The sequence below is a fragment of the Carcharodon carcharias genome, chromosome 24 (genome assembly GCF_017639515.1).
Source record: "Carcharodon carcharias isolate sCarCar2 chromosome 24, sCarCar2.pri, whole genome shotgun sequence".
Taxonomy (NCBI): domain Eukaryota; kingdom Metazoa; phylum Chordata; class Chondrichthyes; order Lamniformes; family Lamnidae; genus Carcharodon; species Carcharodon carcharias.
Window position 1 is genome coordinate 14,911,943 of NC_054490.1, and position 26,215 is coordinate 14,938,157.

Below are 26,215 nucleotides of genomic sequence, written 5' to 3' on the forward strand. Positions count from 1 at the left end.
CCTACACTACTGTACCCTTGATTATTAGTCCAGCAACATAATCCCTACACTACTGTACCCTGGGTTATTAGTCCAGTAACATAATCCCTACACTACTGTACCCTAGATCATTAGACCAGCAACAAAACCCCTACACTACTGCACCCTGGATTATTAGTCCTGTAAAATAACCCCTAAACTACTGTACCCTGGATTATTAGTCCCAGTAACATAACCCCTACACTACTGTACCCTGGATTATTAGTCCTGTAAAATAACCCCTACACTACTGTACCCTGGATTATTAGTCCCAGTAACATAACCCCTACACTACTGTACCCTGGATTATTAGTCCTGTAAAATAACCCCTACACTACTGTACCCTGGATTATTAGTCCCAGTAACATAACCCCTACACTACTGTACCCTGGATTATTAGTCCTGTAAAATAACCCCTACACTACTGTACACTGGATTATTAATCCCAGTAAAATAACCCCTACACTACTGTACCCTGGATTATTAGTCCTGTAAAGTAACCCCTACACTACTGTACACTGGATTATTAGTCCCAGTAACATAACCCCTACACTACTGAACCCTAGACTATTAGGCCTGCAAGATAAACCCTACACTAATGTACCCTGGATTATCAGTCCAGTAACTTAACCCCTAAACTACTATACCCTGGATTATTAGTCCATTAACATATCCCCTACACTACTGTACCCTGGATTATTAATGAAGTAACAAAACCCCTACACTACTGTACCCTGGATTATTAATGCAGTAACATAACCCCTACACTGCTGTACCCTGGATTATTACTGCAGTAACATAACCCCTACACTACCGCATCCTGGATTTTTAATGCAGTAAAGTAACATCTACGCTACTGTACCCTGGATTATTAATGCCGTAAAATAACCCCTATACTACAGTAACCTGGATTACTAGTTCCATAACATAACCCCTCCATTACTGTACCCTGGATCATTAGTCCAGTAACATAACCCCTACGCAACTTTACACTGGATTTTTAGTCCAGTTACATAACACCTACGCTACTTGATTATTAGTCCAGTTACAAAAGCCCTACACGACTGTACCCTAGATTATTAGTCCAGCACCAAAACCCCTAGGTACCGTACCCTGGATTATTAGTCCAAAACAACCCATACACTACTGTACCCTGGATTATTAGTCCAGTAAAATAAACCCCTACACTACTGTACCCTGGATTAGTAGCCCCAGTAACATAACCCCAACACTACTGTACCCTGGATTATTAGTCCAGTAACATAATCCCTACACTACTGTACCCTGGATTATCAGTCCAGTAACATAATCCCTACACAACTGTACCCTGGATTATTAGTCCAGTAACATAATCCCTACACTACTGTACCCTGGATTATTAGTCCAGTAACATAACCCCAACACTGCTGTATCCTGGATTATTAGACCAGCAACAAAACCCCTAGGTACCGTACCCTGGATTATTAGTCCAGAAACAACCCGTACACTACTGTATCCTGGATTATTAGTCCAGTAAAATAACCCCTACACTACTGTATACTGAATTATTAGTCCGGTAAAATAACCCCTACATTACTGTACCCTGGATTATTAGTCAAGTAACATAACCCCTACACTACGGTACCCTGGATTATTAGTCCAGTAAAATAACCCTGACACTACTGTACCCTGGATTATTAGTCTAGTAAAATAACCCCTACACTGCTGTACCCTGGATTATTAGTCCAGTAAAATAACCCCTACACTACGATACCCTGGATTATTAGTCCAGTAAAATAACCCGTACACTACTGTACCCTGGATTATTAGTCCAGTAAAATAACCCCTACACTACTGTACACTGGATTATTAGTCCAGTAAAATAACCCCTACACTACTGTACCCTGGATTATTAGTTCAGTAACATAACCCCTACACTACTGTACCATGGATTATTAGACCAGTAACATAATCCCTACACTACTGTACCCTGGATTATTAGTCCAGTATCATAATCCCTACACTACTGTACCCTGGATTATAAGTCCAGTAACATAATACCTACACTACTGTACCCTGGATTATTAGTCCAGTAACATAACCCCAACACTACTGTACCCTGGATTATTAGTCCAGTTACATAACCCTGACACTGCTGTATCCCTATTATTTGTGCAGTAACATAATCCCTACCCTACTGTACCCTGGATTTTAAATGCAGTTATATAACCCCGACACAACTACACCCTGGATTATTAGTCCAGTTACATAACATCTATACTATTGTATCCCGGATTATTAGTCCGATAACATAATCCCTACACGACTGTATCCTGGATTATTAGTCCAGTAACATAATCCATAAACAAATGTAGCCTTTATTATTAGTCCAGTAACATAATCCCTACACTACCGTTTCCTTGATTATTAATTCAGTAACATAATCCCTACATTACTGTACCCTGGATTATTAGTCCAATAACGTGGACCTTAATGTACTGTTTCCTGGATTATTTGTTAAGTAACATAACCCTCAACTACTGTACCGTGGATTATAAATTCAGTAACGTAGCAACTAAACTACCGGACCCTGGATTATTAGTCCATTCAGATAACACCTACACTACTGTACCCAGGATTATTAGTCCAGTAACATAACCCCTACACTACTGTTTCCTGGATTATTATTCCAGTAACATAACCCCTACACTACTGTACCCTGGATTATTAGTCCCAGTAACATAACCCCTACACTACTGTACCCTGGATTATTAGTCCTGTAAAATAACCCCTACACTACTGTACCCTGGATTATTAGTCCCAGTAACATAACCCCTACACTACTGTACCCTGGATTATTAGTCCTGCAAAATAACCCCTACACTACTGTACACTGGATTATTAATCCCAGTAAAATAACCCCTACACTACTGTACACTGGATTATTAGTCCTGTAAAGTAACCCCTACACTACTGTACACTGGATTATTAGTCCCAGTAACATAACCCCTACACTACTGAACCCTAGACTATTAGTCCTGCAAGATAAACCCTACACTAATGTACACTGGATTATCAGTCCAGTAACTTAACCCCTAAACTACTATACCCTGGATTATTAGTCCATTAACATATCCCCTACACTACTGTACCCTGGATTATTAATGAAGTAACAAAACCCCTACACTACTGTACCCTGGATTATTAATGCAGTAACATAACCCCTACACTGCTGTAACCTGGATTATTACTGCAGTAACATAACCCCTACACTACCGCATCCTGGATTTTTAATGCAGTAAAGTAACATCTACGCTACTGTACCCTGGATTATTAATGCCGTAAAATAACCCCTATACTACAGTAACCTGGATTACTAGTTCCATAACATAACCCCTCCATTACTGTACCCTGGATCATTAGTCCAGTAACATAACCCCTACGCAACTTTACACTGGATTTTTAGTCCAGTTACATAACACCTACGCTACTTGATTATTAGTCCAGTTACAAAAGCCCTACACGACTGTACCCTAGATTATTAGTCCAGCACCAAAACCCCTAGGTACCGTACCCTGGATTATTAGTCCAAAACAACCCATACACTACTGTACCCTGGATTATTAGTCCTGTAAAATAAACCCCTACACTACTGTACCCTGGATTAGTAGCCCCAGTAACATAACCCCAACACTACTGTACCCTGGATTATTAGTCCAGTAACATAATCCCTACACTACTGTACCCTGGATTATCAGTCCAGTAACATAATCCCTACACAACTGTACCCTGGATTATTAGTCCAGTAACATAATCCCTACACTACTGTACCCTGGATTATTAGTCCAGTAACATAACCCCAACACTGCTGTATCCTGGATTATTAGACCAGCAACAAAACCCCTAGGTACCGTACCCTGGATTATTAGTCCAGAATCAACCCGTACACTACTGTATCCTGGATTATTAGTCCAGTAAAATAACCCCTACACTACTGTATACTGAATTATTAGTCCGGTAAAATAACCCCTACATTACTGTACCCTGGATTATTAGTCAAGTAACATAACCCCTACACTACGGTACCCTGGATTATTAGTCCAGTAAAATAACCCCGACACTACTGTACCCTGGATTATTAGTCTAGTAAAATAACCCCTACACTGCTGTACCCTGGATTATTAGTCCAGTAAAATAACCCCTACACTACGATACCCTGGATTATTAGTCCAGTAAAATAACCCGTACACTACTGTACCCTGGATTATTAGTCCAGTAAAATAACCCCTACACTACTGTACACTGGATTATTAGTCCAGTAAAATAACCCCTACACTACTGTACCCTGGATTATTAGTTCAGTAACATAACCCCTACACTACTGTACCATGGATTATTAGACCAGTAACATAATCCCTACACTACTGTACCCTGGATTATTAGTCCAGTATCATAATCCCTACACTACTGTACCCTGGATTATAAGTCCAGTAACATAATACCTACACTACTGTACCCTGGATTATTAGTCCAGTAACATAACCCCAACACTACTGTACCCTGGATTATTAGTCCAGTTACATAACCCTGACACTGCTGTATCCCTATTATTTGTGCAGTAACATAATCCCTACCCTACTGTACCCTGGATTTTAAATGCAGTTATATAACCCCGACACAACTACACCCTGGATTATTAGTCCAGTTACATAACATCTATACTATTGTATCCCGGATTATTAGTCCGATAACATAATCCCTACACGACTGTATCCTGGATTATTAGTCCAGTAACATAATCCATAAACAAATGTAGCCTTTATTATTAGTCCAGTAACATAATCCCTACACTACCGTTTCCTTGATTATTAATTCAGTAACATAATCCCTACATTACTGTACCCTGGATTATTAGTCCAATAACGTGGACCTTAATGTACTGTTTCCTGGATTATTTGTTAAGTAACATAACCCTCAACTACTGTACCGTGGATTATAAGTTCAGTAACGTAGCAACTAAACTACCGGACCCTGGATTATTAGTCCATTCAGATAACACCTACACTACTGTACCCAGGATTATTAGTCCAGTAACATAACCCCTACACTACTGTTTCCTGGATTATTATTCCAGTAACATAACCCCTATACTACTGTACCCTGGATTATTAGTCCAGTTTCATAATCCCCACACTACTGTACCCTGGATTATTAATGCCGTAACATAACACCTATACTATAGTACCCTGGATTATTAGTTCCATAAAATAACGACTACACTACTGTATACTGGATTATTAGTTCAGTAACATAAACCCTCCACTACATTACGCTGGATTATTAGTCCAGTAACATAACCCCCACAATACTATACCCTGGATTATTAGCCCTGTTACATAAACCTTACACTACTGTACCCTGGATCATTAGTCCAGTAAAATAATCCCTACACTACTGTCTCCTGGATTATTAGTTCAGTAACATATCCATCAATGACTGTACCCTGGATGATTAGTTCAGTTACATAACCCCTACACTACTGTACCCTGGATTATTTGTCCAATAACATAACCCCTGCACTACTGTTTCCTGGAATATTAGTTCAGTAACATAACCCTCAACTTCTGTGCCCTGGATTATTAGTACAGTAACATAACACCTACACTATTGTACCCTGGTTTATTTGTCCAGTAACATAGCCCCCAAACAACTGGACCCGGATTATTAGTCCATTCAAATAACACCTTCAGTACTGTACTCGGGATTATTAGTCCAGTAACATAACAACTATGCTACTGTACTTGAAGTTATTACACCAGTAACATAAACCCTACTCTACGGTACCCTGGATTATTAATCCAGTAAGGTAATTTGTATACTGCTGTACCATGGATTAATAGTCCAGTAAGATAAACCCTACACCAGGGTACCCTAGTTCCAGTAACATAATCCTTTAACTACAGTACCCTGGATTATTAGTCCCGTTACATAATCCCTACAGTACTGTACCCTAGATTATTAGTCCAGCAACATAACCCCAACACTACTGTATCCTGGATTATTAGACCAGCAACAAAACCCCTAGGTACCTTACCCTGCATTATTAGTCCAGAAACAACCCGTACACTACTGTACCCTGGATTATTAGTCCAGTAAAATAACCCCTACACTACTGTACCCTGAATTATTAGTCCAGTAAAATAACCCCTACACTACTGTACCCTGGATTATTAGTCCAGTAAAATAACCCCTACACTACTGTACCCTGGATTATTAGTCCAGTAAAATAACCCCTACACTACTGAACCCTAGACTATTAGCCCAGCAAGATAATCCCTACACTACTGTACCCTGGATTATCAATCCAGTAATTTAACCCCTAAACTACTGTACCCTGGATTATTAGTCCAGTAACATAGCCCCAAAACCACTGGACCCTGGATTATTAGTCCATTCACATAACACCTACAGTACTGTACTCGGGATTATTAGTACAGTAACATAACAACTATGCTACTGTACTTGACGTTATTAGAGCAGTAACATAAAACCTAACCTACGGTACCCTGGATAATTAATAGAGTAACATAATTCGTATACTACTGTCCCATTGATTATTAGTCCAGTAACATAAACCCTACATCAGAGTACCCTAGATTATTAGTCCAGTAACATAATCCCTACACTACAGTACCCTGGATTATTAGTCCAGTTACATAATCCCTACACTTTTGTACCCTGGGTTATTAGTCCAGTAACATAATCCCTACACTACTGTACCCTTGATTAATAGTCCAGCAACATAATCCCTACACTACTGTACCCTGGGTTATTAGTCCAGTAACATAATCCCTACACTACTGTACCCTAGATTATTAGACAAGCAACAAAACCCCTACACTACTGTACCCTGGATTATTAGTCCTGTAAAATTACCCCTACACTACTGTACCCTGGATTATTAGTCCCAGTAACATAACCCCTACACTACTGTACCCTGGATTATAAGTCCTGTAAAATAACCCCTACACTACTGTACACTGGATTATTAATCCCAGTAAAATAACCCCTACACTACTGTACCCTGGATTATTAGTCCTGTAAAATAACACCTACACTACTGTACCCTGGATTATTAGTCCTGTAAAGTAACCCCTACACTACTGTACACTGGATTATTAGTCCCAGTAACATAACCCCTACACTACTGAACCCTAGACTATTAGGCCTGCAAGATAATCCCTACACTAATGTACCCTGGATTATCAGTCCAGTAACTTAACCCCTAAACTACTATACCCTGGATTATTAGTCCATTAACATATCCCCTACACTACTGTACCCTGGATTATTAATGAAGTAACAAAACCCCTACACTACTGAACCCTGGATTATTAATGCAGTAACATAACCCCTACACTGCTGTACCCTGGATTATTACTGCAGTAACATAACCCCTACACTACCGCATCCTGGATTTTTAATGCAGTAAAGTAACATCTACGCTACTGTACCCTGGATTATTAATGCCGTAAAATAACCCCTATACTACAGTACCCTGGATTACTAGTTCCATAACATAACCCCTCCATTACTGTACCCTGGATCATTAGTCCAGTAACATAACCCCTACGCAACTTTACACTGGATTTTTAGTCCAGTTACATAACACCTACACGACTGTACCCTAGATTATTAGTCCAGCACCAAAACCCCTAGGTACCGTACCCTGGATTATTAGTCCAAAACAACCCATACACTACTGAACCCTGGATTATTAGTCCAGTAAAATAAACCCCTACACTACTGTACCCTGGATTATTAGTCCCAGTAACATAACCCCAACACTACTGTACCCTGGATTATTAGTCCAGTAACATAATCCCTACACTACTGTACCCTGGATTATCAGTCCAGTAACATAATCCCTACACAACTGTACCCTGGATTATTAGTCCAGTAACATAATCCCTACACTACTGTACCCTGGATTATTACTCCAGTAACATAACCCCAACACTACTGTATCCTGGATTATTAGACCAGCAACAAAACCCCTAGGTAACGTACCCTGGATTATTAGCCAGAAACAACCCGTACACTACTGTATCCTGGATTATTAGTCCAGTAAAATAACCCCTACACTACTGTATACTGAATTATTAGTCCAGTAAAATAACCCCTACATTACTGTACCCTGGATTATTAGTCAAGTAACATAACCCCTACACTATGGTACCCTGGATTATTAGTCCAGTAAAATAACCCCGACACTACTGTACCCTGAATTATTAGACCAGTAAAATAACCCCTACACTACTGTACCCTGGATTATTAGTCCAGTAACATAACCGCTACACTACGATACCCTGGATTATTAGCCCAGTTAAATAACCCCTACACTACTGTACCCTGGATTATTAGTCTAGTAAAATAACCCCTACACTGCTGTACCCTGGATTATTAGTCCAGTAAAATAACCCCTACACTACTGTACCCTGGATTATTAGTCCAGTAAAATAACCCCTACACTACTGAACCCTAGACTATTAGCCCAGCAAGATAATCCCTACACTACTGTACCCTGGATTATCAATCCAGTAATTTAACCCCTAAACTACTGTACCCTGGATTATTAGTCCAGTAACATAGCCCCAAAACCACTGGACCCTGGATTATTAGTCCATTCACATAACACCTACAGTACTGTACTCAGGATTATTAGTACAGTAACATAACAACTATGCTACTGTATTTGACGTTATTAGAGCAGTAACAGAAAACCTAACCTACGGTACCCTGGATAATTAATAGAGTAACATAATTCGTATACTACTGTCCCATGGATTATTAGTCCAGTAACATAAACCCTACATCAGAGCACCCTAGATTATTAGTCCAGTAACATAATCCCTACACTACAGTACCCTGGATTATTAGTCCAGTTACATAATCCCTACACTTTTGTACCCTGGGTTATTAGTCCAGTAACATAATCCCTACACTACTGTACCCTTGATAATTAGTCCAGCAACATAATCCCTACACTACTGTACCCTGGGTTATTAGTCCAGTAACATAATCCCTACACTACTGTACCCTAGATTATTAGACCAGCAACAAAACCCCTACACTACTGTACCCTGGATTATTAGTCCTGTAAAATTACCCCTACACTACTGTACCCTGGATTATTAGTCCCAGTAACATAACACCTACACTACTGTACCCTGGATTATTAGTCCTGTAAAATAACCCCTACACTATTGTAAACTGGATTATTAGTCCCAGTAACATAACCCCTACACTAATGTACCCTGGATTATTAGTCCTGTAAAATAACCCCTACACTACTGTACACTGGATTATTAATCCCAGTAAAATAACCCCTACACTACTGTACCCTGGATTATTAGTCCTGTAAAATAACACCAACACTACTGTACCCTGGATTATTAGTCCTGTAAAGTAACCCCTACACAACTGTACACTGGATTATTAGTCCCAGTAACATAACCCCTACACTACTGAACCCTAGACTATTAGGCCTGCAAGATAATCCCTACACTAATGTACCCTGGATTATCAATCCAGTAACCTAACCCCTAAACTACTATACCCTGGATTATTAGTCCATTAACATATCCCCTACACTACTGTACCATGGATTATTAATGAAGTAACAAATCCCCTACACTACTGAACCCTGGATTATTAATGCAGTAACATAACCCCTACACTGCTGTACCCTGGATTATTACTGCAGTAACATAACCCCTACACTACCGCATCCTGGATTTTTAATGCAGTAAAGTAACATCTACGCTACTGTACCCTGGATTATTAATGCCGTAAAATAACCCCTATACTACAGTACCCTGGATTACTAGTTCCATAACATAACCCCTCCATTACTGTACCCTGGATCATTAGTCCAGTAACATAACCCCTACGCAATTTTACACTGGATTTTAAGTCCAGTTACATAACACCTACGCTACTTGATTATTAGTCCAGTTACATAAGCCCTACACGACTGTACCCTAGATTATTAGTCCAGCACCAAAACCCCTAGGTACTGTACCCTGGATTATTAGTCCAAAACAACCCATACACTACTGAACCCTGGATTATTAGTCCAGTAAAATGAACCCCTACACTACTGTACCCTGGATTATTAGTCCCAGTAACATAACCCCAACACTACTGTACCCTGGATTATTAGTCCAGTAACATAATCCCTACACTACTGTACCCTGGATTATCAGTCCAGTAACATAATCCCTACACAACTGTACCCTGGATTATTAGTCCAGTAACATAATCCCTACACTACTGTACCCTGGATTATTAGTCCAGTAACATAACCCCAACACTACTGTATCCTGGATTATTAGACCAGCAACAAAACCCCTAGGTACCGTACCCTGGATTATTAGCCAGAAACAACCCGTACACTACTGTATCCTGGATTATTAGTCCAATAAAATATCCCCTACACTACTGTATACTGAATTATTAGTCCAGTAAAATAACCCCTACATTACTGTACCCTGGATTATTAGTCAAGTAACATAACCCCTACACTACGGTACCCTGGATTATTAGTCCAGTAAAATAACCCCGACACTACTGTACCCTGAATTATTAGACCAGTAAAATAACCCCTACACTACTGTACCCTGGATTATTAGTCCAGTAACATAACCGCTACACTACGATACCCTGGATTATTAGTCCAGTTAAATAACCCCTACACTACTGTACCCTGGATTATTAGTCTAGTAAAATAACCCCTACACTACTGTACCCTGGATTATTAGTCCAGTAAAATAACCCCTACACTACTGTACCCTGGATTATTAGTCCAGTAAAATAACCCGTACACTACTGTACCCTGGATTATTAGTCCAGTAAAATAACCTCTACACTACTGTACACTGGATTATTAGTCCAGTAAAATAACCCCTACACTACTGTACCCTGGATTATTAGTCCAGTAACATAACCCCTACACTACTGTACCATGGATTATTAGACCAGTAACATAACCCCTACACTACTGTACCTTGGATTATTAGTCCAGTAACATAACCCCTACACTACTGTATCCTGGATGATTAGTCCAGTAACATAACCCCTACACTACTGTACCCTGGATTGTTAGTCCATTAACATAATCCCTACACTACTGTACCCTGGATTGTTAGTCCTGTAACATAATCCCTGCACTACTGTACCCTAGATTATTAGACCAGCAACAAAACCCCTACACTACTGTACCCTCGACTATTAGTCCAGTAAACTAACCCCTACACTACTGTACACTGTAATATTAGTCCCAGTCACATAACCTCTACACTACTGAACCCTAGACTATTAGGCCTGCAAGATAATCTCTACACTACTGTACCCTGGATTATCAATCCTGTAAAATAACCCCTACACTATTGTACCTTGGATTATTAGTCCAGTAACATAACCCCTACACTACTGTATCCTGTATTTTTAATGCAGTAACGTAACATCTATGCTACTGTACCCTCGGATTATTAGTCCAGTAACATAATGCCTACAATTCTGTACTCTGGATTATAAGTCCAATAAAATAATCCCCACACTACTGTACCCTGGATTATTAGTCCTGCAACATAACCCCTACTCTGCTGTACCCTGGAATATTAGTCCAGTGAAATAACCACTACACTACTGCACCCTGGATTATTAGTCCCAGTAACATAACCCCTACACTACTGAACCCTAGACTATTAGGCCTGCAAGATAATCCCTACTCTACTGTACCCTGGATTATCAATCCAGTAATTTAACAACTAAACAACTGTACCCTGGATTATTAGTCCATTAACATATCCCCTACACTACTGTACCCTGGATTATTAATGCAGTAACATAACCCCTACACTACTGTACCGGGATTAGTAATGCAGTAACATAACCCCTACACTACCGTTAACTGGATTATTACTGCAGTAACATAACCCCTTCACTACCGCATCCTGGATTATTAATGCAGTAACGTAACCTCTAGGCTACTGTACCCTTGGATTATTAGTCCAGTAACATAATGCCTACAATACTGTACTCTGGATTATTAGTCCAATAAAATAATCCCCACACTACTGTACCCAGGATTATTTGTCCTGCAACATAACCCCTACTCTACTGTACCCTGGAATATTAGTCCAGTAAAATATCCCCTACACTACTGCACCCTGGATTATTAGTCCCAGTAACATAACCCCTACACTACTGAACCCTAGACTATTAGGCCTGCAAAATAATCCCTACACTACTGTACCCTGGATTATCAGTCCAGTAATTTAACAACTAAACAACTGCACCCTGGATTATTAGTCCCAGTAACATAACCCCTACACTACTGAACCCTAGACTATTAGGCCTGCAAAATAATCCCTACACTACTGTACCCTGGATTATCAGTCCAGTAATTTAACAACTAAACAACTGTACCCTGGATTATTAGTCCATTAACATATCCCCTACACTACTGCACCCTGGATTATTAATGCAGTAACATAACCCCTACACTACCGCATCCTGGATTTTTAATGCAGTAACGTAACATCTACGCTACTGTACCCTGGATTGTAAATGCCGTAAAATAACCCCTATTCTACAGTACCCTGGATTACTAGTTCCGTAACATAACCCCTCCATTACTGTACCCTGGATCATTAGTCCAGTAACATAACCCCTACGCAATTTTACACTGGATTTTAAGTCCAGTTACATAACACCTACGCTACTTGATTATTAGTCCAGTTACATAAGCCCTACACTACTGTACCCTAGATTATTAGTCCAGCAGCAAAACCCCTAGGTACCGTACCCTGGATTATTAGTCCAAAACAAGCCTTGCACTACTGTACTCTGGATTATTAGTCCAGTAAAATAAACCCCTACACTACTGTACCCTGCATTATTAGTCCCAGTAACATAACCCCTACACTACTGTACCCTGGATTATTAGTCAAGTAACATAATCCCTACACTACTGTACCCTGGATTATCAGCCCAGTAACATAGAACCTACACTACTGTACCCTGGATTATTAGTCCAGTAACATAATCCCTGTACTACTGTACCCTGGATTATTAGTCCAGTAACATAACCCCAACACTACTGTATCCTGGATTATTAGACGAGCAACAAAACCCCTAGGTACCGTACCCTGGATTATTAGTCCAATAAAATAATCCCCACACTACTGTACCCTGGATTATTAGTCCAGTAAAATAACCCGTACACTACTGTACCCTGGATTATTAGTCCAGTAAAATAACCCTACACTACTGTACCCTGGATTATTAGTCCAGTAAAATAACCCCTACACTACTGTGCCCTGGATTATTAGTCCAGTAAAATAACCCCGACACTACTGTACCCTGAATTATTAGTCCAGTAACATAACCCCTACACTACTGTACCCTGGATTATTAGTCCAGTAAAATAACCCCTACACTACTGTACCCTGGATTATTAGTCCTGTAAAATAACCCCTACACTACTGTACCCTGGAATATTAGTCCAATAACATAACCCCTACACTACTATACCTTGGATTATTTGTCCAGTAACATAACCCCTACACTACTGTTCCCTTGATTATTAGTCCAGTAACATAACCCCTACACTACTGTACCTTGGATTATTAGTCCAGTAACATAACCCCGACGCTACTGTACCCTGGATTATTAATCCAGTAACATTACCCCTACACCACTGTACCTTGGATTATTAGTCCAGTAACATAACCCCTACACTACTGTATCATGGATTATTAGTCCAGTAACATAACCCCTACACTACTGTACCCTGGAATATTAGTCCATAAACATAATCCCTACACTACTGTACCCTGGATTATCAGTCCAGTAACTTAACCCCTAAACTACTATACCCTGGATTAATAGTCCATTAAAATATCCCTTGCACTACTGTACCCTGGATTATTAATGAAGTAACCTAACCCCTACACTACTGTACCCTGGATTATTAATGCAGTAACATAACCCCTACACTGTTGTACCCTGGATTATTACTGCAGTAGCATAACCCCTACACTACCGCATCCTGGATTTTTAATGCAGTAACGGAACATCTATGCTACTGTACCCTCGGATTATTAGTCCAGTAACTTAATGCCTACAATACTGTACTCTGGATTATTAGTCCAATAAAATAATCCTCACACTGCTGTACCCAGGAATATTAGTCCAGCAACATAACCCCTACACTACTGCACCCTGGATTATTAGTCCCAGTAACATAACCCCTACACTACTGAACACTAGACTATTAGGCCTGCAAGATAATCCCTACACTACTGTACCCTGGATTATCAATCCAGTAATTTAACAACTAAACAACTGTACCCTGGATTATTAGTCCATTAACATATCCCCTACACTACTGTACCCTGGATTATTAATGCAGTAAAATAACCACTACACTACTGTACCCGGGATTATTAATGCAGTAACATAACCCCTACACTACTGTTAACTGGATTATTACAGCAGTAACATAACCCCTACACTACCGCATCCTGGATTATTAATGCAGTAACGTAACCTCTAGGCTACTGTACCCTTGGATTATTAGTCCAGTAACATAATGCCTACAATACTGTACTCTGGATTATTAGTCCAATAAAATAATCCCCACACTACTGTACCCAGGATTATTTGTCCAGCAACATAACCCCTACTCTACTGTACCCTGGAATATTAGTCCAGTAAAATATCCCCTACACTACTGCACCCTGGATTATTAGTCCCAGTAACATAACCCCTACACTACTGTACCCTGGATTATTAGTCCAGTAAAATATCCCCTACACTAATGTACCCTGGATTATTAGTCCAGTAAAATAACCCCTACACTACTGTACCCTGGATTATTAGTCCAGTAAAATAACCCCTACACTACTGTACCCTGGATTATTAGTCCAGTAACATAACCCCTACACTACTGTACCCTGGATTATTAGTCCAGTAAAATAACCCCTACACTACTGTACCCTGGACTATTAGTCCAGTAACATAACCCCTACACTACTGTACATTGGATTATTTATCCAGTAACATAGCCCCTACACTACTGTACCCTTGATAATTAGTCCAGTAACATAACCCCTACACTACTGTACCCTGGTTCATTGGTCCAGTAACATAACCCCTACAATACTGTACCTTGGATTATTAGTCCAGTAACATAACCCCTACACTACTGTACCCTGGATTATTAGTCCAGTAACATAACCCCTACACTACTGTACCTTGGATTATTAGTCCAGTAACATAACCCCTACACTACTGTATCCTGGATTATTAGTCCAATAACATAACACCTACACTACTGTACCCTGGAATATTAGTCCATAAACATAATCCCTACACTACTGTACTCTGGATTGTTAGGCCAGTAACATAATCCCTACACTACTGTACCCAAGATTATTAGTCCAGCAACAAGACCCCTACACTACTGTACCCTGGATTATTAGTCCAGTAAAATAACCACTACACTACTGTACAAAGGAATATTAGTCCCAGTAACAGACACCTACACTACTGAAACCCAGACTATTAGGCCTGCAAGATAATCCCTACACTACTGTACCCTGGATTATCAGTCCATTAACTTAACCCCTAAACTACTATACCCTGGATTATTAGTCCATTAAAATATCCCCTACCCTACTGTACCCTGGATTATTAATGAAGTAACCTAACCCCTACACTACTGTACCCTGGATTATTAATGCAGTAACATAACCCCTACACTGTTGTACCCTGGATTATTACTGCAGTAACATAACCCCTACACTACCGCATCCTGGATTTTTAATGCAGTAACGTAACATCTATGCTACTGTACCCTCGGATTATTAGTCCAGTAACATAATGCCTACAATACTGTACCCTGGATTATTAGTCCAATAAAATAATCCCCACACTACTGTACCCAGGATTATTAGTCCAGCAACATAACCCCTACTCTACTGTACACTGGAATATTAGTCCCAGTAACAGACCCCTACACTACTGAAACCCAGACTATTAGGCCTGCAAGATAATCCCTACACTACTGTACCCTGGATTATTAATGAAGTAACCTAACCCATACACTACTGTACCCTGGATTATTAATGCAGTAACATAACCCCTACACTGTTGTACCCTGGATTATTACTGCAGTAACATAACCCCTACATTACCGCATCCTGGAATTTTAATGCAGTAACGTAACATCTATGCTACTGTACCCTCGGATTATTAGTCCAGTAACATAATGCCTACAATACTGTACTCTGGATTATTAGTCCAATAAAATAATCCCCACACTACTGTACCCAGGATTATTAGTCCAGCAACATAACCCCTACTCTACTGTACCCTGGAATATTAGTCCAGTGAAATAACCCCTACACTACTGCACCCTGGATTATTAGTCCCAGTAACATAACACCTACACCACTAAACCCTAGACTATTAGGCCTGCAAGATAATCCCTACACTACTGTACCTTGGATTATCAATCCAGTAATTTAACAACTAAACAACTGTACCCTGGATTATTAGTCCATTAACATATCCCCTACACTACTGTACCCTGGATTATTAATGCAGAAACATAACCCCTACACTACTGTACCCGGGATTAGTAATTAGTAACATAAGCCCTATACTACTGTTAACTGGATTATTACAGCAGTAATATAACCCCTACACTACCGCATCCTGGATTATTAATGCAGTAACGTAACCTCTAGACTACTGTACCCTTGGATTATTAGTCCAATAACATAATGCCTACAATACTGTACTCTGGATTATTAGTCCAATAACATATTCCCCACACTACTGTACCCAGGATTATTAGTCCAGTAACGACCCCTACTCTACTGTACCCTGGATTATTAGTCCAGTAACATAACCCCTACACTACGGTACCCTGGATTATTAATCCAGTTACATAACCACTACACGACTGTACCCTGGATTATTAGACCAGTTACATAAGCCCTACACTACTGTACCCTGGATTATTAGTACAGTAACATAATCCCTATAATATTGTACCCTGGGTTATTAGTCCAGTAACGCAACCCCTACACTACTGTACCCTGGATTATTAGTCCAGTTACATAACCCTGACACTACTGTACCCTGGGTTATTAGTCCAGTAACATAATCCCTACACCACTGTACCCTGGATTATTAGTCCAGTAACATAGTCCCTACACTACTGTACCCTGAATTATTAGTCCAGTAACTTAATCCCTACACTACTGTACCCTGGATTATTTGTTCAGTAATATAATCCCTACTATATTGTACCCTGGATTATTAGTCCTGTAACGTAATCCCTATACTACTGTACCCTGGATTATTAGTCCAGTAACATAGCCCCAAAGCCACTGGACCCTGGATTATTAGTCCATTCACATAACACCTACAGTACTGTACTTGGGATTATTAGCTCAGTAACATAACAACTACGCTACTGTACTTGATGTTATTAGAGCAGTAACATAAACCCCACCCTACGATACCCTGGATTATTAATCCAGTTACTTAATTCGTATACTACTGTCCCATGGATTATTAGTCCAGTAACATAAACCCTACACCAGTGTACCCTAGATTATAAGTCCAGTAACATAATCCCTACCCTACAGTACCCTGGATTATTAGTCCAGTAACATAATCCCAACACTAGTGCACCCTTGATTATTAGTCCAGCAACATAACCCCTAAACTACAGTACCCTGGGTTATTAGTCCATTAACATAATCCCTACACTACTGTACCCTGGATTATTAGTCCAGTAACATAACCCCAACACTACTGTACCCTGGATTATTAGTCCAGTTACATAACCCTGACACTGCTGTATCCCGGATTATTTGTGCAGTAACATAACCCCTACCCTACTGTACCCTGGGTTTTAAATCCAGTTATATAACCCCGACACAACTACACCCTGGATTATTAGTCCAGTTACATAACATCTATACTATTGTATCCCGGATTATTAGTCCGATAACATAATCCCTACACGACTGTATCCTGGATTATTAGTCCAGTAACATAATCCATACACAAATGTAGCCTTTATTATTAGTCCAGTAACACAACCCCCACACTACTGTACCTTGGATTATTTGTCCAGTAACATAACCCCTACACTACTGTACCCTTGATTATTAGTCCAGTAACATAACCCCTACACTGCTGTACCCTGGATTATTTGTCCAGTACCATAACCCCTACACTACTGTACCTTGGATTATTAGTCCAGTAACATAACCCCTATACTACTGTACCCTGGATTATTAGTCCAGTAACATAACCCCTACACTACTGTATCCTGGATTATTAGTCCAGTAACCTAACCCCTACACTACTGTACCCTGGATTATTAGTCCAGTAACATAATCCCTACACTACTGTACCCTGGATTGTTAGTCCAGTAACATAATCCCTACACTACTGTACCCTGGATTATTAATGCAGTAACATAACCCCTACACTACTGTACCCGGGATTAGTAATGCAGTAACATAATCCCTACACTACTGTTAACTGGATTATTACTGCAGTAATATAACCCCTACACTACCGCATCCTGGATTATTAATGCAGTAACGTAACCTCTAGGCTACTGTACCCTTGGATTATTAGTCCAGTAACATAATGCCTACAATACTGTACTCTGGATTATTAGTCCAATAAATTAATCACCACACTACTGTACCCAGGATTATTTGTCCAGCAACGTAACCCCTACTCTACTGTACCCTGGATTATTAGTCCAGTAACATAACTCCTACACTACGGTACCCTGGATTATTAATCCAGTTACATAACCACTACACGACTGTACCCTGCATTATTAGTTCAGTAACATAATCCCTATAATATTGTACCCTGGGTTATTAGTCCAGTAACGTAACCCCTACACTACTGTACCCTGGATTATTAGTCCAGTTACATAACCCCGACACTACTGTACCCTGGGTTATTTGTCCAGTAACATAATCCCTACACTACTGTACCCTGGATTATTAGTCCAGTAACATAATCCCTACACTACTGTACCCTGGATTATTTGTTCAGTAATATAATCCCTACTATATTGTACCCTGGATTATTAGTCCTGTAACGTAACCCCTATACTACTGTACCCTGGATTATTAATCCAGTAACATAGCCCCAAAACCACTGGACCCTGGATTATTAGTCCATTCACATAACACCTACAGTACTGTACTTGGGATTATTAGCACAGTAATATAACAACTACGCTACTGTACTTGATGTTATTAGAGCAGTAACATAAACCCCACCTTACGATACCCTGGATTATTAATCCAGTTACTTAATTCGTATACTATTGTCCCATGGATTATTAGTCCAGTAACATAAACCCTACACCAGTGTACCCTAGATTATTAGTCCAGTAACATAATCCCTACCCTACAGTACACTGGATTATTAGTCCAGTTACATAATCCCTACACTACTGTACCCTGGGTTATTAGTCCAGTTACATAATCCCTACACTACTGCACCCTTGATTATTAGTCCAGCAACATAACCACTAAACTACCGTACCCTGGGTTATTAGTCCAGTAACATAATCCCTACACTACTGTACCCTGGATTATTAGTCCAGTAACATAACCCCAACACTACTGTACCCTGGATTATTAGTCCAGTTACATAACCCTGACACTGCTGTATCCCGGAGTATTTGTGCAGTAACATAACCCCTACCCTACTGTACCCTGGATTTTAAATCCAGTTATATAATCCCGACACAATTACACCCTGGATTATTAGTCCAGTTACATAACATCTATACTATTGTATCCCGGATTATTAGTCCGATAACATAATCCCTACACGACTGTATCCTGGATTATTAGTCCAGTAACATAATCCCTACACTGCTGTTTCCTTGATTATTAATTCAGTAACATAATCCCTACATTACTGTACCCTGGATTATTAGTCCAGTAACGTGCACCTTAATGTACTGTTTCCTGGATTATTTGTTAAGTAACATAACCCTCAACTACTGCACCGTGGATTATAAATTCAGTAACATAGCAACTATACTACCGGACCCTGGATTATTAGTCCATTCAGATAACACCTACACTACTGTACCCAGGATTATTAGTCCAGTAACATTACCCCTACACTACTGTTTCCTGGATTATTAGTCCAGTTACATAATCCCTACCCTACAGTACCCTGGATTATTAGTCCAGTTACATAATCCCTACACTACTGTACCTGGGTTATTAGTCCAGTAACATAATCCCAACACTACTGCACCCTTGATTATTAGTCCAGCAACATAACCCCTAAACTACCGTACCCTGGGTTATTAGTCCAGTAACATAATCCCTACACTACTGTACCCTGGATTATTAGTCCAGTAACATAACCCCAACACTACTGTACCCTGGATTATTAGTCCAGTAACATAACCCCAACACTACTGTACCCTGGATTATTCGTACAGTTACATAACCCTGACACTGCTGTATCCCGGATTATTTGTGCAGTAACATAATCCCTACCCTACTGTACCCTGGATTTCTAATCCAGTTATATAACCCCGATACAACTACACCCTGGATTATTAGTCCAGTTACATAACATCTATACTATTGTATCCCAGATTATTAGTCCGATAACATAATCCCTACATGACTGTATCCTGGATTATTAGTCCAGTAACATAATCCATACACAAATGTAGCCTTTATTATTAGTCCAGTAACATAATCCCTACACTACTGTTTCCTTGATTATTAATTCAGTAACATAATCCCTACATTACTGTACCCTGGATTATTAGTCCAGTAACGTGGACCTTAATGTACTGTTTCCTGGATTATTTGTTAAGTAACATAACCCTCAACTACTGTACCGTGGATTATAAATTCAGTAACATAGCAACTAAACTACCGGACCCTGGATTATTAGTCCGTTCAGATAACACCTACACTACTGTACCCAGGATTATTAGTCCAGTAACATTACCCCTACACTACTGTTTCCTGGATTATTAGTCCAGTAACATAACCCCTATACTACTGTACCCTGGATTATTAGTCCAGTTTTGTAACCCCCACACTACTGTACCCTGGATTATTAATGCCGTAACATAACACCTATACCACAGTACCCTGGATTATTAGTTCCATAAAATAACGACTACACTACTGTATACTGGATTATTAGTTCAGTAACATAAACCCTCCACTACAGTACGCTGGATTATTAGTCCAGTAACATAACCCCCACAATACTGTACCCTGGATTATTAGCCCTGTTACATAAACCCTACACTACTGTACCCTGGATCATTAGTCCAGTAAAATAACCCCGACACTACTGTACCCTGGATTATTAGTCCAGTAAAATAACCCCTACACTACTGTACCCTGGATTATTAGTCCAGTAACATAACCCCTACACTACTGTACCCTGGATTATTAGTCCAGTAAAATAACCCCTACACTACTGTACACTGCATTATTAGTCCTGTAAAATAACCCCTACACTGCTGTACCCTGGATTATTAGTCCAGTAACATAACCCCTACACTACTGTACCTTGGATTATTTGTCCAGTAACATAACCCCTACACTACTGTACCCATGATTATTAGTCCAGTAACATAACCCCTACACTACTGTACCCTGGATTATTAGTCCAGTAAGATAACCCCTACACTACTGTATCCTGGATTATTAGTCCAGTAACATAACCCCTACACTACTGTACCCTGGATTATTAGTCCATTAACATAATCCCTACACTACTGTACCCTGGATTGTTAGTCCAGTAACATAATCCCTACACTACTGTACCCTAGATTATTAGTCGAGCAACAAAACCCCTACACTACTGTACCCTGGATTATTAGTCCAGTAAAATAACCCCTACACTACTGTACACTGGAATATTAGTCCCAGTAACATAACCCCTACACTACTGAACCCTAGACTATTAGGCCTTCAAGATAATCCCTACACTACTGTACCCTGGATTATCAGTCCAGTAATTTAACCCCTAAACTATTATACCCTGGATTATTAGTCCATTAAAATATCCCCTACCCTACTGTACCCTGGATTATTAATGAAGTAACCTAACCCCTACACTACTGGACCCGGGATTATTAATGCAGTAACATAACCCCTACACTGCTGTACCCTGGATTATTACTGCAGTAACATAACCCCTACATTACCGCATCCTGGATTTTTAATGCAGTAACGTAACATCTATGCTACTGTACCCTCGGATTATTAGTCCAGTAACATAATGCCTACAATACTGTACTCTGGATTATTACTCCAATAAAATAATCCCCACACTACTGTACCCAGGATTATTAGTCCAGCAACATAACCCCTACTCTACTGTACCCTGGAATATTAGTCCAGTGAAATAACCCCTACACTACTGCACCCTGGATTATTAGTCCCAGTAACATAACCCCTACACTACTGAACGCTAGACTATTAGGCCTGCAAGATAATCCCTACACTACTGTACCCTGAATATCAATCCAGTAATTTAACAACTAAACAACTGTACCCTGGATTATTAGTCCATTAACATATCCCCTACACTACTGTACCCCGGATTATTAATGCAGTAACATAACCCCTACACTACTGTACCCGGGATTATTAATGCAGTAACATAACCCCTACACTACTGTTAACTGGATTATTACTGCAGGAACATAACCCCTACACTACCGCATCCTGGATTATTAATGCAGTAACGTAACCTCTAGGCTACTGTACCCTTGGTTTATTAGTCCAGTAACATAATGCCTACAATACTGTACTCTGGATTATTACTCCAATAAAATAATCCCCACACTACTGTACCAAGGATTATTAGTCCAGCAACATCACCCCTACTCTACTGTACCCTGGAATATTAGTCCAGTGAAATAACCCCTACACTACTGCACCCTGGATTATTAGTCCCAGTAACAGAACCCCTACACTACTGAACACTAGACTATTAGGCCTGCAAGATAATCCCTACACTACTGTACCCTGAATATCAATCCAGTAATTTAACAACTAAACAACTGTACCCTGGATTATTAGTCCATTAACATATCCCCTACACTACTGTACCCCGGATTATTAATGCAGTAACATAACCGCTACACTACTGTACCCGGGATTATTAATGCAGTAACATAACCCCTACACTACTGTTAACTGGATTATTACTGCAGTAACATAACCCCTACACTACCGAATCCTGGATTATTAATGCAGTAACGTAACCTCTAGGCTACTGTACCCTTGGTTTATTAGTCCAGTAACATAATGCCTACAATACTGTACTCTGGATTATAAGTCCAATAAAATAATCCCCACACTACTGTACCCAGGATTATTTGTCCAGCAACATAACCCCTACTCTACTGTACCCTGGAATATTAGTCCAGTAAAATATCCCCTACACTACTGCACCCTGGATTATTAGTCCCAGTAACATAACCCCTACACTACTGAACCCTAGACTATTAGGCCTGCAAAGTAATCCCTACACTACTGTACCCTGGATTATCAGTCCAGTAATTTAACAACTAAACAACTGTACCCTGGATTTTTAGTCCATTAACATATCCCCTACACTACTGTACCCTGGATTATTAATGCAGTAACATAACCCCTACACTACTGTACCCGGGATTATTAATGCAGTAACATAACCCCTACACTAGTGTTAACTGCATTATTACTGCAGTAATATAACCCCGACACTACCGCATCCTGGATTATTAATGCAGTAAAGTAACCTCTAGGCTACTGTACCCTTGGATTATTAGTCCAGTAACATAATGCCTACAATACTGTACTCTGGATTATTAGTCCAATAACATATTCCCCACTCTACTGTACCCAGGATTATTAGTCCAGTAACGACCCCTACTCTACTGTACCCTGGATTATTAGTCCAGTAACATAACCCCTACACTACGGTACCCTGGATTATTAATCCAGTTACATAACCACTACACGACTGTACCCTTGATTATTAGACCAGTTACATAACCCCTACACTACTGTACCCTGGATTATTAGTTCAGTAACATAATCCCTATAACATTGTACCCTGGGTTATTAGTCCAGTAACGTAACCCCTACACTACTGTACCCTGGATTATTAGTCCAGTTACATAACCCCGACACTACTGTACCCTGGGTTATTAGTCCAGTAACATAATCCCTACACTACTGCACCCTGGGTTATTAGTCCAGTAACAAAATCCCTACACTTCTGTACCCTGGACTATTAGACCAGTAATATAATCCCTACTATATTGTACCCTGGCTTATTAGTCCTGTAACGTAACCCCTATACTACTGTACCCTGGATTATTAGTCCAATAAAATAGCCCCAAAACCGCTGGACCCTGGATTATTAGTCCATTCACATAACACCTACAGTACTGTACTCGGGATTATTAGCACAGTAACATAACAACTACGCTACTGTACTTGATGTTATTAGAGCAGTAACATAAACCCCACCCTACGATACCCCGGATTATTAATCCAGTTACTTAATTCATATACTACTGTCCCATGGATTATTAGTCCAGTAACATAAACCCTACACCAGTGTACCCTAGATTATTAGTCCAGTAACATAATCCCTACCCTCCAGTACTCTGGATTATTAGTCCAGTTACATAATCCCTACACTACTGTACCCCGGATTATTAATGCAGTAACATAACCCCTACACTACTGTACCCGGGATTATTAATGCAGTAACATAACCCCTACACTACTGTTAACTGGATTATTACTGCAGTAACATAACCCCTACCCTACCGCATCCTGGATTATTAATGCAGTAACGTAACCTCTAGGCTACTGTACCCTTGGTTTATTAGTCCAGTAACATAATGCCTACAATACTGTACTCTGGATTATTAGTCCAATAAAATAATCCCCACACTACTGTACCCAGGATTATTTGTCCAGCAACATAACCCCTACTCTACTGTACCCTGGAATATTAGTCCAGTAAAATATCCCCTACACTACTGCACCCTGGATTATTAGTCCCAGTAACATAACCCCTACACTACTGTACCCTTGGATTATTAGTCCAGTAACATAATGCCTACAATACTGTACTCTGGATTATTAGTCCAAAAACATATTCCCCACACTACTGTACCCAGGATTATTAGTCCAGTAACGACCCCTACTCTACTGTACCCTGGATTATTAGTCCAGTAACATAACCCCTACACTACGGTACCCTGGATTATTAATCCAGTTACATAACCACTACACGACTGTACCCTTGATTATTTGGCCAGTTACATAACCCCTACACTACTGTACCCTGGATTATTAGTTCAGTAACATAATCCCTATAACATTGTACCCTGGGTTATTAGTCCAGTAACGTAACCCCTACACTATTGTACCCTGGATTATTAGTCCAGTTACATAACCCCGACACTACTGTACCCTGGGTTATTAGTCCAGTAACATAATCCCTACACCTCTGCACCCTGGGTTATTAGTCCAGTAACAAAATCCCTACACTTCTGTACCCTGGATTATTAGACCAGTAATATAATCCCTACTATATTGTACCCTGGCTTATTAGTCCTGTAACGTAACCCCTATACTACTGTACCCTGGATTATTAGTCCAATAAAATAGCCCCAAAACCACTGGACCCTGGATTATTAGTCCATTCACATAACACCTACAGTACTGTACTCGGGATTATTAGCACAGTAACATCACAACTACGCTACTGTACTTGATGTTATTAGAGCAGTAACATAAACCCCACCCTACGATACCCCGGATTATTAATCCAGTTACTTAATTCATATACTACTGTCCCATGGATTATTAGTCCAGTAACATAAACCCTACACCAGTGTACCCTAGATTATTAGTCCAGTAACATAATCCCTACCCTCCAGTACCCTGGATTATTAGTCCAGTTACATAATCCCTACACTACTGTACCCTGGGTTATTAGTCCAGTAACATAATCCCAACACTACTGTACACTGAATTATTAGTCCAGCAACATAACCCCTAAACTACCGTACCCTTGGTTATTA